The sequence below is a fragment of the Nothobranchius furzeri genome, chromosome 6, assembly GCF_043380555.1.
Source record: "Nothobranchius furzeri strain GRZ-AD chromosome 6, NfurGRZ-RIMD1, whole genome shotgun sequence".
NCBI classification, from domain to species: Eukaryota; Metazoa; Chordata; class Actinopteri; order Cyprinodontiformes; family Nothobranchiidae; genus Nothobranchius; species Nothobranchius furzeri.
Genome location: NC_091746.1, coordinates 21454336 through 21467526, shown reverse-complemented (window position 1 = coordinate 21467526; position 13191 = coordinate 21454336).

Sequence of the window (13191 nt, the reverse complement as noted above, 5' to 3'; positions counted from 1 at the left end):
CATGGTTTGACCCCCTTAGGAAAGTGCTATCATCATGAAACGTTCAGATCACTTACAACTCAATAGATTCTACCTTCCTGTAACGTTTCTGCCTGATTGGACCTTGTTTTCACACAAATGAACCCAGAATGATGTGAAATTGTGCTTCGTGCAACATAATTCTGGGTGCCATTTACAAACCATAAGTGCTAATGACTCCATTCCTTTTTGAGGTAATAGGGGCTGTTGATTGGAGTACTCTGAAACAAACCTGATCTCTCTAGGATATTCAGAAGCCAAGTTATAAGCCCACAAAGGTGTAACTGGACTACTTCTTTAAAGTGAAACCAGGCCCGGTGACCTTTGGGACATGGTTTGACCCCCTATAGGAATGTGCGATCATCATGAAACGTTCAGATCACTTACAACTCAATAGATTCTACCTTCTTGTAACGTTTCAGCCTGATTGGACCTTGTTTTCACACAAATGGACCCAGAATGATGTGAAATTGTGCTTCGTGCAACATAATTCTGGGTGCCATTTAAAAACCATAAGTGCTAATGACTCCATTCCTTTTTGAGGTAATAGGGGCTGTTAAATGGAGTACTTTAAAACAAACCTGACCTCTCTAGGATATTCAGAAGCCAAGTTATAAGCCCACAAATGTGTAACTGGACTACTTCTTTAAAGTGACACCAGATCCGCTGACCTTTGGGACATGGTTTGACCCCCTATAGGAATGTGCGATCATCATGAAACGTTCAGATCACTTACAACTCAATAGATTCTACCTTCTTGAAACGTTTCAGCCTGATTGGACCTTGTTTTCATACAAATGGACCCAGAATGATGTGAAATTGTGCTTCGTGCAACATAATTCTGGGTGCCATTTACAAACCATAAGTGCTAAGGACTCCATTCCTTTTTGTGGTTGTAGGGGCTGTTGATTGGAGTACACTAAAACAAACCTGACCTCTCTAGGACATTCAGAAGCCAAGTTATAAGCCCACAAATGTGTAACTGGACTACTTCTTTAAATTGACACCAGATCCGGTGACCTTTGGGACATGGTTTGACCCCCTTAGGAATGTGCTATCATCATGAAACGTTCAGATCACTTACAACTCAATAGATTCTACCTTCCTGTAACGTTTCTGCCTGATTGGACCTTGTTTTCACACAAATGAACCCAGAATGATGTGAAATTGTGCTTCGTGCAACATAATTCTGGGTGCCATTTAAAAACCATAAGTGCTAATGTCTCCATTCCTTTTTGAGGTAATAGGGGCTGTTAATTGGAGTACTCTAAAACAAACCTGACCTCTCTAGGATATTCAGAAGCCAAGTTATAAGCCCACAAAGGTGTAACTGGACTACTTCTTTAAAGTGACATCAGATCCGGTGACCTTTGGGACATGGTTTGAACCCCTATAGGAATGTGCGATCATCATGAAACGTTCAGATCACTTACAACTCAATAGATTCTACCTTCTTGTAACGTTTCAGCCTGATTGGACCTTGTTTTCACACAAATGGACCCAGAATGATGTGAAATTGTGCTTCGTGCAACATAATTCTGGGTGCCATTTACAAACCATAAGTGCTAATGACTCCATTCCTTTTTGTGGTTGTAGGGGCTGTTGATTGGAGTACACTAAAACAAACCTGATCTCTCTAGGACATTCAGAAGCCAAGTTATAAGCCCACAAATGTGTAACTGGACTACTTATTTAAATTGACACCAGATCCGGTGACCTTTGGGACATGGTTTGACCCCCTTAGGAAAGTGCTATCATCATGAAACGTTCAGATCACTTACAACTCAATAGATTCTACCTTCTTGTAACGTTTCAGCCTGATTGGACCTTGTTTTCACACAAATGGACCCAGAATGATGTGAAATTGTGCTTCGTGCAACATAATTCTGGGTGCCATTTACAAACCATAAGTGCTAATGACTCCATTCTTTTTTGTGGTTGTAGGGGCTGTTGATTGGAGTACACTAAAACAAACCTGACCTCTCTAGGACAGTCAGAAGCCAAGTTATAAGCCCACAAAGGTGTAACTGGACTACTTCTTTAAAGTGACACCAGGCCCGGTGACCTTTGGGACATGGTTTTACCCCCTATAAGAATGTGCGATCATCATGAAACATTCAGATCACTTACAACTCAATAGATTCTACCTTCTTGTAACGTTTCTGCCTGATTGGACCTTGTTTTCACACAAATGAACCCAGAATGATGTGAAATTGTGCTTCGTGCAACATAATTCTGGGTGCCATTTAAAAACCATAAGTGCTAATGACTCCATTCCTTTTTGAGGTAATAGGGGCTGTTAATTGGAGTACTCTAAAACAAACCTGACCTCTCTAGGATATTCAGAAGCCAAGTTATAAGCCCACAAAGGTGTAACTGGACTACTTCTTTATAGTGACACCAGATCCAGTGACCTTTGGGACATGGTTTGACCCCCTATAGGAATGTGCGATCATCATGAAACGTTCAGATCACTTACAACTCAATAGATTCTACCTTCTTGTAACGTTTCAGCCTGATTGGACCTTGTTTTCACACAAATGGACCCAGAATGATGTGAAATTGTGCTTCGTGCAACATAATTCTGGGTGCCATTTACAAACCATAAGTGCTAATGACTCCATTCCTTTTTGTGGTTGTAGGGGCTGTTGATTGGAGTACACTAAAACAAACCTGATCTCTCTAGGACATTCAGAAGCCAAGTTATAAGCCCACAAATGTGTAACTGGACTACTTCTTTAAATTGACACCAGATCCGGTGACCTTTGGGACATGGTTTGACCCCCTTAGGAAAGTGCTATCATCATGAAACGTTCAGATCACTTACAACTCAATAGATTCTACCTTCTTGTAACGTTTCAGCCTGATTGGACCTTGTTTTCACACAAATGGACCCAGAATGATGTGAAATTGTGCTTCGTGCAACATAATTCTGGGTGCCATTTAAAACCCATAAGTGCTAATGACTCCATTCCTTTTTGAGGTAATAGGGGCTGTTAATTGGAGTACTCTAAAACAAACCTGACCTCTCTAGGATATTCAGAAGCCAAGTTATCAGCCCACAAAGGTGTAACTGGTCTACTTCTTTAAAGTGACACCAGATCCGGTGACCTTTGGGACATGGTTTGACCCCCTATAGGAATGTGCGATCATCATTAAACGTTCAGATCACTTACAACTCAATAGATTCTACCTTCTTGTAACGTTTCAGCCTGATTGGACCTTGTTTTCACACAAATGGACACAGAATGATGTGAAATTGTTCATCGTGCAACATAATTCTGGGTGCCATTTACAAACCATAAGTGCTAATGACTCCATTCCTTTTTGTGGTTGTAGGGGCTGTTGATTGGAGTACTCTGAAACAAACCTGATCTCTCTAGGACATTCAGAAGCCAAGTTATAAGCCCACAAATGTGTAACTGGACTACTTATTTAAATTGACACCAGATCCGGTGACCTTTGGGACATGGTTTGACCCCCTTAGGAAAGTGCTATCATCATGAAACGTTCAGATCACTTACAACTCAATAGATTCTACCTTCCTGTAACGTTTTTGCCTGATTGGACCTTGTTTTCACACAAATGAACCCAGAATGATGTGAAATTGTGCTTTGTGCAACATAATTCTGGGTGCCATTTAAAAACCATAAGTGCTAATGACTCCATTCCTTTTTGAGGTAATAGGGGCTGTTAATTGGAGTACTCTAAAACAAACCTGACCTCTCTAGGATATTCAGAAGCCAAGTTATAAGCCCACAAAGGTGTAACTGGACTACTTCTTTAAAGTGACACCAGATCCGGTGACCTTTGGGACATGGTTTGACCCCCTATAGGAATGTGCGATCATCATGAAACGTTCAGATCACTTACAACTCAATAGATTCTACCTTCTTGTAACGTTTCAGCCTGATTGGACCTTGTTTTCACACAAATGGACCCAGAATGATGTGAAATTGTGCTTCGTGCAACATAATTCTGGGTGCCATTTACAAACCATAAGTGCTAATGACTCCATTCCTTTTTGTTGTTGTAGGGGCTGTTGATTGGAGTACACTAAAACAAACCTGATCTCTCTAGGACATTCAGAAGCCAAGTTATAAGCCCACAAATGTGTAACTGGACTACTTCTTTAAATTGACACCAGATCCGGTGACCTTTGGGACATGGTTTAACCCCCTATAAGAATGTGCGATCATCATGAAACATTCAGATCACTTACAACTCAATAGATTCTACCTTCTTGTAACGTTTCAGCCTGATTGGACCTTGTTTTCACACAAATGGACCCAGAATGATGTGAAATTGTGCTTCGTGCAACATAGTTCTGGGTGCCATTTACAAACCATAAGTGCTAATGACTCCATTCCTTTTTGTGGTTGTAGGGGCTGTTGATTGGAGTACACTAAAACAAACCTGATCTCTCTAGGACATTCAGAAGCCAAGTTATAAGCCCACAAATGTGTAACTGGACTACTTCTTTAAATTGACACCAGATCCGGTGACCTTTGGGACATGGTTTGACCCCCTTAGGAAAGTGCTATCATCATGAAACGTTCAGATCACTTACAACTCAATAGATTCTACCTTCTTGTAACGTTTCAGCCTGATTGGACCTTGTTTTCACACAAATGGACCCAGAATGATGTGAAATTGTGCTTCGTGCAACATAATTCTGGGTGCCATTTAAAACCCATAAGTGCTAATGACTCCATTCCTTTTTGAGGTAATAGGGGCTGTTAATTGGAGTACGCTAAAACAAACCTGACCTCTCTAGGATATCCAGAAGCCAAGTTATAAGCCCACAAAGGTGTAACTGGTCTACTTCTTTAAAGTGACACCAGATCCGGTGACCTTTGGGACATGGTTGACCCCCTATAGGAATGTGCGATCATCATTAAACGTTCAGATCACTTACAACTCAATAGATTCTACCTTCTTGTAACGTTTCAGCCTGATTGGACCTTGTTTTCACACAAATGGACACAGAATGATGTGAAATTGTTCTTCGTGCAACATAATTCTGGGTGCCATTTACAAACCATAAGTGCTAATGACTCCATTCCTTTTTGTGGTTGTAGGGGCTGTTGATTGGAGTACTCTGAAACAAACCTGATCTCTCTAGGACATTCAGAAGCCAAGTTATAAGCCCACAAATGTGTAACTGGACTACTTATTTAAATTGACACCAGATCCGGTGACCTTTGGGACATGGTTTGACCCCTATAGGAAAGTGCTATCATCATGAAACGTTCAGATCACTTACAACTCAATAGATTCTACCTTCCTGTAACGGTTTTGCCTGATTGGACCTTGTTTTCACACAAATGAACCCAGAATGATGTGAAATTGTGCTTTGTGCAACATAATTCTGGGTGCCATTTAAAAACCATAAGTGCTAATGACTCCATTCCTTTTTGAGGTAATAGGGGCTGTTAATTGGAGTACTCTAAAACAAACCTGACCTCTCTAGGATATTCAGAAGCCAAGTTATAAGCCCACAAAGGTGTAACTGGACTACTTCTTTAAAGTGACACCAGATCCGGTGACCTTTGGGACATGGTTTGACCCCCTATAGGAATGTGCGATCATCATGAAATGTTCAGATCACTTACAACTCAATAGATTCTACCTTCTTGTAACGTTTCAGCCTGATTGGACCTTGTTTTCACACAAATGGACCCAGAATGATGTGAAATTGTGCTTCGTGCAACATAATTCTGGGTGCCATTTACAAACCATAAGTGCTAATGACTCCATTCATTTTTGTTGTTGTAGGGGCTGTTGATTGGAGTACACTAAAACAAACCTGATCTCTCTAGGACATTCAGAAGCCAAGTTATAAGCCCACAAATGTGTAACTGGACTACTTCTTTAAATTGACACCAGATCCGGTGACCTTTGGGACATGGTTTGACCCCCTTAGGAAAGTGCTATCATCATGAAACGTTCAGATCACTTACAACTCAATAGATTCTACCTTCCTGTAACGTTTCTGCCTGATTGGACCTTGTTTTCTCACAAATGAACCCAGAATGATGTGAAATTGTTATTCGTGCAACATAATTCTGGGTGCCATTTAAAAACCATAAGTGCTAATGAATCCATTCCTTTTTGAGGTAATAGGGGCTGTTAATTGGAGTACTCTAAAACAAACCTGACCTCTCTAGGATATTCAGAAGCCAAGTTATAAGCCCACAAAGTTGTAACTGGACTACTTCTTTAAAGTGACACCAGATCCGGTGACCTTTGGGACATGGTTTGACCCCCTATAGGAATGTGCGATCATCATGAAACGTTCAGATCACTTACAACTCAATAGATTCTACCTTCTTGTAATGTTTCAGCCTGATTGGACCTTGTTTTCACACAAATGGACCCAGAATGATGTGAAATTGTGCTTCGTGCAACATAATTCTGGGTGCCATTTACAAACCATAAGTGCTAATGACTCCATTCCTTTTTGTGGTTGTAGGGGCTGTTGATTGGAGTACACTAAAACAAACCTGATCTCTCTAGGACATTCAGAAGCCAAGTTATAAGCCCACAAATGTGTAACTGGACTACTTCTTTAAAGTGACACCAGATCCGGTGACCGTTGGGACATGGTTTGACCCCCTATAGGAATGTGCGATCATCATGAAATGTTCAGATCACTTACAACTCAATAGATTCTACCTTCTTGTAACGTTTCAGCCTGATTGGACCTTGTTTTCACACAAATGGACCCAGAATGATGTGAAATTGTGCTTCGTGCAACATAATTCTGGGTGCCATTTACAAACCAAAAGTGCTAATGACTCCATTCCTTTTTGTGGTTGTAGGGGCTGTTGATTGGAGTACACTAAAACAAACCTGATCTCTCTAGGACATTCAGAAGCCAAGTTATAAGCCCACAAATGTGTAACTGGACTACTTCTTTAAATTGACACCAGATCCGGTGACCTTTGGGACATGGTTTTACCCCCTTAGGAAAGTGCTATCATCATGAAACATTCAGATCACTTACAACTCAATAGATTCTACCTTCCTGTAACGTTTTTGCCTGATTGAACCTTGTTTTCACACAAATGAACCCAGAAAGATGTGAAATTGTGCTTTGTGCAACATAATTCTGGGTGCCATTTAAAACCATAAGTGCTAATGACTCCATTCCTTTTTGAGGTAATAGGGGCTGTTAATTGGAGTACTCTAAAACAAACCTGATCTCTCTAGGATATTCAGAAGCCAAGTTATAAGCCCACAAAGGTGTAACTGGACTACTTCTTTAAAGTGACACCAGATCCGGTGACCTTTGGGACATGGTTTGACCCCCTATAGGAATGTGCGATCATCATGAAACGTTCAGATCACTTACAACTCAATAGATTCTACCTTCTTGTAACGTTTCAGCCTGATTGGACCTTGTTTTCACACAAATGGACCCAGAATGATGTGAAATTGTGCTTCATGCAACATAATTCTGGGTGCCATTTACAAACCATAAGTGCTAATGACTCCATTCCTTTTTGTGGTTGTAGGGGCTGTTGATTGGAGTACACTAAAACAAACCTGATCTCTCTAGGACATTCAGAAGCCAAGTTATAAGCCCACAAATGTGTAACTGGACTATTTCTTTAAATTGACACCAGATCCGGTGACCTTTGGGACATGGTTTGACCCCCTTAGGAAAGTGCTATCATCATGAAACGTTCAGATCACTTACAACTCAATAGATTCTACCTTCCTGTAACGTTTCTGCCTGATTGGACCTTGTTTTCACACAAATGAACCCAGAATGATGTGAAATTGTGCTTCGTGCAACATAATTCTGGGTGCCATTTAAAAACCATAAGTGCTAATGACTCCATTCCTTTTTGAGGTAATAGGGGCTGTTAATTGGAGTACTCTAAAACAAACCTGACCTCTCTAGGATATTCAGAAGCCAAGTTATAAGCCCACAAAGGTGTAACTGGACTACTTCTTTAAAGTGACACCAGATCCAGTGACCTTTGGGACATGGTTTGACCCCCTATAGGAATGTGCGATCATCATGAAACGTTCAGATCATTTACAACTCAATAGATTTTACCTTCTTGTAACGTTTCAGCCTGATTGGACCTTGTTTTCACACAAATGGACCCAGAATGATGTGAAATTGTGCTTCGTGCAACATAATTCTGGGTGCCATTTACAAACCATAAGTGCTAATGACTCCATTCCTTTTTGTGGTTGTAGGGGCTGTTGATTGGAGTACACTAAAACAAACCTGATCTCTCTAGGACATTCAGAAGCCAATTTATAAGCCCACAAATGTGTAACTGGACTACTTCTTTAAATTGACACCAGATCCGGTGACCTTTGGGACATGGTTTGACCCCCTTAGGAATGTGCTATCATCATGAAACGTTCAGATCACTTACAACTCAATAGATTCTACCTTCCTGTAACGTTTCTGCCTGATTGGACCTTGTTTTCACACAAATGAACCCAGAATGATGTGAAATTGTGCTTCGTGCAACATAATTCTGGGTGCCATTTAAAAACCATAAGTGCTAATGACTCCATTCCTTTTTGAGGTAATAGGGGCTGTTAATTGGAGTACTCTAAAACAAACCTGACCTCTCTAGGATATTCAGAAGCCAAGTTATAAGCCCACAGAGGTGTAACTGGACTACTTCTTTAAAGTGACACCAGATCCGGTGACCTTTGGGACATGGTTTGACCCCCTATAGGAATGTGCGATCATCATGAAACGTTCAGATCACTTACAACTCAATAGATTCTACCTTCTTGTAACGTTTCAGCCTGATTGGACCTTGTTTTCACACAAATGGACCCAGAATGATGTGAAATTGTGCTTCGTGCAACATAATTCTGGGTGCCATTTACAAACCATAAGTGCTAATGACTCCATTCCTTTTTGTGGTTGTAGGGGCTGTTGATTGGAGTACACTAAAACAAACCTGATCTCTCTAGGACATTCAGAAGCCAAGTTATAAGCCCACAAATGTGTAACTGGACTACTTATTTAAATTGACACCAGATCCGGTGACCTTTGGGACATGGTTTGACACCCTTAGGAAAGTGCTATCATCATGAAACGTTCAGATCACTTACAACTCAATAGATTCTACCTTCTTGTAACGTTTCAGCCTGATTGGGCCTTGTTTTCACACAAATGGACCCAGAATGATGTGAAATTTTGCTTCGTGCAACATAATTCTGGGTGCCATTTACAAACCATAAGTGCTAATGACTCCATTCCTTTTTGTGGTTGTAGGGGCTGTTGATTGGAGTACTCTGAAACAAACCTGATCTCTCTAGGACATTCAGAAGCCAAGTTATAAGCCCACAAAGGTGTAACTGGACTACTTGTTTAAAGTGACACCAGATCCGGTGACATTTGGGACATGGTTTGACCCCCTTAGGAAAGTGCTATCATCATGAAACGTTCAGATCACTTACAACTCAATAGATTCTACCTTCTTGTAACGTTTCAGCCTGATTGGACCTTGTTTTCACACAAATGGACCCAGAATGATGTGAAATTGTGCTTCGTGCAACATAATTCTGGGTGCCATTTACAAACCATAAGTGCTAATGACTCCATTCTTTTTTGTGGTTGTAGGGGCTGTTGATTGGAGTACACTAAAACAAACCTGACCTCTCTAGGACAGTCAGAAGCCAAGTTATAAGCCCACAAAGGTGTAACTGGACTACTTCTTTAAAGTGACACCAGGCCCGGTGACCTTTGGGACATGGTTTTACCCCCTATAAGAATGTGCGATCATCATGAAACATTCAGATCACTTACAACTCAATAGATTCTACCTTCTTGTAACGTTTCTGCCTGATTGGACCTTGTTTTCACACAAATGAACCCAGAATGATGTGAAATTGTGCTTCGTGCAACATAATTCTGGGTGCCATTTAAAAACCATAAGTGCTAATGACTCCATTCCTTTTTGAGGTAATAGGGGCTGTTAATTGGAGTACTCTAAAACAAACCTGACCTCTATAGGATATTCAGAAGCCAAGTTATAAGCCCACAAAGGTGTAACTGGACTACTTCTTTATAGTGACACCAGATCCGGTGACCATTGGGACATGGTTTGACCCCCTATAGGAATGTGCGATCATCATGAAACGTTCAGATCACTTACAACTCAATAGATTCTACCTTCTTGTAACGTTTCAGCCTGATTGGACCTTGTTTTCACACAAATGGACCCAGAATGATGTGAAATTGTGCTTTGTGCAACATAATTCTGGGTGCCATTTACAAACCATAAGTGCTAATGACTCCATTCCTTTTTGTGGTTGTAGGGGCTGTTGATTGGAGTACACTAAAACAAACCTGATCTCTCTAGGACATTCAGAAGCCAAGTTATAAGCCCACAAATGTGTAACTGGACTACTTCTTTAAATTGACACCAGATCCGGTGACCTTTGGGACATGGTTTGACCCCCTTAGGAAAGTGCTATCATCATGAAACGTTCAGATCACTTACAACTCAATAGATTCTACCTTCTTGTAACGTTTCAGCCTGATTGGACCTTGTTTTCACACAAATGGACCCAGAATGATGTGAAATTGTGCTTCGTGCAACATAATTCTGGGTGCCATTTAAAACCCATAAGTGCTAATGACTCCATTCCTTTTTGAGGTAATAGGGGCTGTTAATTGGAGTACTCTAAAACAAACCTGACCTCTCTAGGATATTCAGAAGCCAAGTTATAAGCCCACAAAGGTGTAACTGGTCTACTTCTTTAAAGTGACACCAGATCCGGTGACCTTTGGGACATGGTTTGACCCCCTATAGGAATGTGCGATCATCATTAAACATTCAGATCACTTACAACTCAATAGATTCTACCTTCTTGTAACGTTTCAGCCTGATTGGACCTTGTTTTCACACAAATGGACACAGAATGATGTGAAATTGTTCTTCGTGCAACATAATTCTGGGTGCCATTTACAAACCATAAGTGCTAATGACTCCATTCCTTTTTGTGGTTGTAGGGGCTGTTGATTGGAGTACTCTGAAACAAACCTGATCTCTCTAGGACATTCAGAAGCCAAGTTATAAGCCCACAAATGTGTAACTGGACTACTTATTTGAATTGACACCAGATCCGGTGACCTTTGGGACATGGTTTGACCCCCTTAGGAAAGTGCTATCATCATGAAACGTTCAGATCACTTACAACTCAATAGATTCTACCTTCCTGTAACGTTTCTGCCTGATTGGACCTTGTTTTCACACAAATGAACCCAGAATGATGTGAAATTGTGCTTTGTGCAACATAATTCTGGGTGCCATTTAAAAACCATAAGTGCTAATGACTCCATTCCTTTTTGAGGTAATAGGGGCTGTTAATTGGAGTACTCTAAAACAAACCTGACCTCTCTAGGATATTCAGAAGCCAAGTTATAAGCCCACAAAGGTGTAACTGGACTACTTCTTTAAAGTGACACCAGATCCGGTGACCTTTGGGACATGGTTTGACCCCCTATAGGAATGTGCGATCATCATGAAACGTTCAGATCACTTACAACTCAATAGATTCTACCTTCTTGTAACGTTTCAGCCTGATTGGACCTTGTTTTCACACAAATGGACCCAGAATGATGTGAAATTGTGCTTCGTGCAACATAATTCTGGGTGCCATTTACAAACCATAAGTGCTAATGACTCCATTCCTTTTTGTTGTTGTAGGGGCTGTTGATTGGAGTACACTAAAACAAACCTGATCTCTCTAGGACATTCAGAAGCCAAGTTATAAGCCCACAAATGTGTAACTGGACTACTTCTTTAAATTGACACCAGATCCGGTGACCTTTGGGACATGGTGTAACCCCCTATAAGAATGTGCGATCATCATGAAACATTCAGATCACTTACAACTCAATAGATTCTACCTTCTTGTAACGTTTCTGCCTGATTGGACCTTGTTTTCACACAAATGAACCCAGAATGATGTGAAATTGTGCTTCGTGCAACATAATTCTGGGTGCCATTTAAAAACCATAAGTGCTAATGACTCCATTCCTTTTTGAGGTAATAGGGGCTGTTAATTGGAGTACTCTAAAACAAACCTGACCTCTCTAGGATATTCAGAAGCCAAGTTATAAGCCCACAAAGGTGTAACTGGACTACTTCTTTAAAGTGACACCAGATCCGGTGACCTTTGGGACATGGTTTGACCCCCTATAGGAATGTGCGATCATCATGAAACGTTCAGATCACTTACAACTCAATAGATTCTACCTTCTTGTAACGTTTCAGCCTGATTGGACCTTGTTTTCACACAAATGGACCCAGAATGATGTGAAATTGTGCTTCGTGCAACATAATTCTGGGTGCCATTTACAAACCATAAGTGCTAATGACTCCATTCCTTTTTGTGGTTGTAGGGGCTGTTGATTGGAGTACACTAAAACAAACCTGATCTCTCTAGGACATTCAGAAGCCAAGTTATAAGCCCACAAATGTGTAACTGGACTACTTCTTTAAATTGACACCAGATCCGGTGACCTTTGGGACATGGTTTGACCCCCTTAGGAAAGTGCTATCATCATGAAACGTTCAGATCACTTACAACTCAATAGATTCTACCTTCTTGTAACGTTTCAGCCTGATTGGACCTTGTTTTCACACAAATGGACCCAGAATGATGTGAAATTGTGCTTCGTGCAACATAATTCTGGGTGCCATTTAAAACCCATAAGTGCTAATGACTCCATTCCTTTTAGAGGTAATAGGGGCTGTTAATTGGAGTACTCTAAAACAAACCTGACCTCTCTAGGATATTCAGAAGCCAAGTTATAAGCCCACAAAGGTGTAACTGGTCTACTTCTTTAAAGTGACACCAGATCCGGTGACCTTTGGGACATGGTTTGACCCCCTATAGGAATGTGCGATCATCATTAAACGTTCAGATCACTTACAACTCAATAGATTCTACCTTCTTGTAACGTTTCAGCCTGATTGGACCTTGTTTTCACACAAATGGACACAGAATGATGTGAAATTGTTCTTCGTGCAACATAATTCTGGGTGCCATTTACAAACCATAAGTGCTAATGACTCCATTCCTTTTTGTGGTTGTAGGGGCTGTTGATTGGAGTACTCTGAAACAAACCTGATCTCTCTAGGACATTCAGAAGCCAAGTTATAAGCCCACAAA